The 3,275-nt window shown below is 56.0% G+C and overlaps 1 protein-coding gene across 1 annotated transcript in view; it reads right to left on the bottom strand.

The window, feature by feature from the left end:
* The window catches only part of TMEM98 (transmembrane protein 98), a 12,075-nt gene extending 11,446 nt beyond the window's left edge, over positions 1 to 629 (bottom strand). The window contains exon 1 of the mRNA XM_012809769.2: positions 598 to 629. The gene's annotated coding sequence lies outside the window, so the exon portion shown is untranslated. The remainder of the gene's footprint in view (positions 1 to 597) is intronic.
* Between the last annotated feature and the right edge of the window lie 2,646 nt (positions 630 to 3,275).

The raw sequence follows: 3,275 nt of genomic DNA, 5'->3' as shown, positions 1-3,275 counted from the left end.
CAGCTTGGTTTCCTTTCTTACTGTGCTTTCTGCGAGTTCCTCTGAGTGTGTGTGAGTGCTGTCGGAGCTCTCAGTCTTTCTCTGCCGCCTGCCCGTGTGCGTGTTTCCGTGGGTGTTTTTCTTCCTCCTGGGTACTCGTTCCGTGTGTTTCCCAGTGAGTTTCCCTGTCTGTCTTTAAGCTCGTGTAGGTCGCCCTGCCTTCCTTACTTTCCTCCCACTCCTCTCTGTGGTTATAAACACACAAGGATAAAGCAGACCCAAGCCCCTGCCTCCTTTCCCGCGCGCTGCCCTCCAGATCGCCCGCCCGGACACCCCGCAGGGACGGAAGGAGGGACCGCGGCCGCCGGAGGGCGCCGTGCGGGGCTCCGAGGGCTCTCGGGGCTGGGATCTCCCGACGCGTGGCTCCGACTTACTTTCCCAACTTGCGGGCGTGGGACAAAGCGGTGTCAGCGGCGACGGCCTCCCCTCCCCCGAGGCTGCGGCTGGAGGGGGGGCACCCCGACTCCCCGCGCCGTCCCCCGCCCCCGGCGCCCCGCTCCGCGCGGCCTGGACTCGCCGCAGCCCGCCCCAGCCCAGAGCCCCCGCGGGGCCACCCACCTGAGGCGACGGCTCCGGCGCACCCCGCCGCGTTCCCCCGCGGCCCCGCGACGGCTCGGCGGGGCGCGCGCCCTGCGGCGGGGCATGCCGGGAAGGAGCGGGGCGGGTGCCCGAGTCCAGACGCCGGCCCGGCCGAGGGGCGCGGGAGGGGTGGCCGCGGGCCGGCGCGTCCAATCCCCCGCTGCCAGGCGCCGCCGTCCCCGCCAGGCCCCCCTGGCAGCCCCGCGGGCTGGGGAGGCGGGCGGCCGGGGCAGCTGGGAGGCAGTCACAGAGACCTCCCAGACCTTCCTCGCCCCCGCGGAGGGTCCCCTCCCACCCGCCAGCCCTGCCGTCCCGTGGGGGCTGGGGATCGCCAGCAGCTTCCACCGCGTGCCTAGTTATTGAGCGAGTCTGCGCTCCTGCAGGGTATCCGCTTAGAATCCTGGCTCTGCGGCTCACTAGCTGTGAGCAACTTACTTCACTTCCCTGTAACTTGCTTCCTCCATCTGTGAAATGGGACTCCTTGTCAGGATTCTCAAGAGTTGGTATAAGCATCACCTGACATGACGCATGCAATGCATTGGAGAGTGCCTAGCCCAGCGTAAATTGTGAATCAAAAATACCTCCTCCTAAACGTGACCCAACGGGTAGTGAGAAGAGCAAGCCTACTTCTAATGATTGTCCAGCCCGGAGTACAAATGCAGGACTCTGGCTGGTGGCCCTGCCCCTGCATTTCCCACACTGTATCTTCTATATCTTCAGGCCTCAAGATGCTCACACGGTGCAATCTGCCTCTGGGAGGATGGAGGTCAGGCCCTGGATGCAGGCTGAGGGCTGTTTGGACAGGGATTTCCGGAGTCCAGGATCATGATCCAGAAGGGACATGGGCTCTAGCTGGAAGGAAAACATGGGGTCTAAGGCAGGGTCCTGTGGTCCGGGTCTCAGGTCAGTGCTGGTGACTGGTAACAAAGGATGCAATTTAAATTCTAGGCAGCCTGATAAAGGCTCTGCAAACTGGTACCTTCTATGGCACAGAGGCTTTGTTGTTGTTGCTGTTGTTGATAATCAGATCTGTTGCCAACATTTTTTTTTTTTTTGAGACAGAGCCTCAAGCTATCTCCCTTGGTAGAGTGCTATGGCATCACAGCTCACAGCAACCTGCAACTCCTGAGCTTAAGTGATTCTCTTGCCTCAGCCTCCCAAGTAGCTGGGACTACAAGTATCCGCCACAACACCCGGTTTTTGGTTGTAGTTGTCGTCGTTTGGTAGCCCTGGCCTGGATTGGAACAGGTGAGCTCTGGTGTATGTGGCTGGTGCCTTAGCCACTTGAGCTACAGGTGCCTTGCCAACATTTTTTTAATGAGGTATTTCAATTATAATTCTAGATTCAACTTCTCTGGAAAATTTGTCTATTTCTCCAAATGTAGCCCACATTCTGCTGGTAGCAACAGTCAAGTGGAGTGGGGTGGTATCCAGCTTTCAACATATCTGCGTGCAAAGGGGTTACCTCCAAAATAGGCAAAAGATATGGTTGCCTGACTTTTCCCTAAAATCCAAATACTCTCATATATGGCCTGTGTAACAAGGGTCCCAAAACCAAGAACTGAACCCAGAGATTAGAGAAAAGGAAGCTAGCAGATCAGAAATAGTACTGACTGTGGCGAGGAAGGAAGAGGCTTGGTTCCTGGCCAATGGATGCAAGCTTGTGCCTCACCCAGGCAAGGTAGGAACATTTGTTGAGCACCTACTATGTATCAGACACTGATCAGGCATCTGACACACCTTATCTCTTTTGACCTTCTCAGCACACCCTAAATAGCTGGTATGATTATATTTGCAAGAGAGGAAATAGCCTCTGAGAGGTCAGGCACCTTGCCAGAGTTCTTTCAGCTTGTATGTGGTAAGGTAGGGAGTGGAACTCAACACTCCCTGGCACAAAGCTCAGACCACCCAAACCAGGAAACTGATAGTTCTTCCAACGACCTGGGCATTGGATCAGGACAGTTGTCATGGCTTCAGCTACAACAAATAGAGCTGCTGTCTCCCAACTTCATACTTACCCCATGCTCAAAACCACACTCGCTCTGGCCCTGGGTCTGAGCCAGGTACTGTACCTCTGCCTAGTCCCATCTTGATATCCTTCTGTTTTGCTCTTTCCTTCAGATACCAGCTGCAGGGCTGTACCTGTGTCACGTGTGGCTAGCAGGTGATTCTTTCTGCAGCACCTGGTGCTGTGTTATAGACTAGTAATAAATGAGTGGTGATAGTGCTGCTTGGCTGACAGGTACCAAAGATGCTTTTGTTCATCCTTTAGTGCAGTTGGTACCCCTTGAAAGACAGCTCAGTAGACAAAGGTAGAAGATGGGCAGAGCACACAGATGTCAGTCACCTACTTCCTCTCCATGCCCAATCCCTGTCTCTGGGCAGCAGCCCCTTCCTCCCAGACAGACAGGACCAGCCAGGTGCAACACACCCTGTCCTGTCCCAACAAGAAAAGTTGTCCCACACTAGCTATAATCTGCACTAAACCCTCTAACTCCCTCTCTGGGCTGTCAGAGGGGGACTGAAGGGAAGCCTATACCTCCACCACATAGGCCAGTGGTTCTCAATCTTCCTGATGCCACAGCCCTTTAATACAGTTCCTGTGGGTCGCGACCCACAGGTTAAGAACTGCTGATGTAGGAAGTCCCAAGTTGGAG

The sequence above is a fragment of the Otolemur garnettii genome, unplaced genomic scaffold (genome assembly GCF_000181295.1).
Source record: "Otolemur garnettii isolate 467f Iridium unplaced genomic scaffold, OtoGar3 scaffold00112, whole genome shotgun sequence".
Lineage (NCBI taxonomy): Eukaryota > Metazoa > Chordata > Mammalia > Primates > Galagidae > Otolemur > Otolemur garnettii.
The sequence above is the reverse complement of the archived record's forward strand: the minus strand, read 5'-3'. Positions and strand labels throughout refer to the sequence as shown.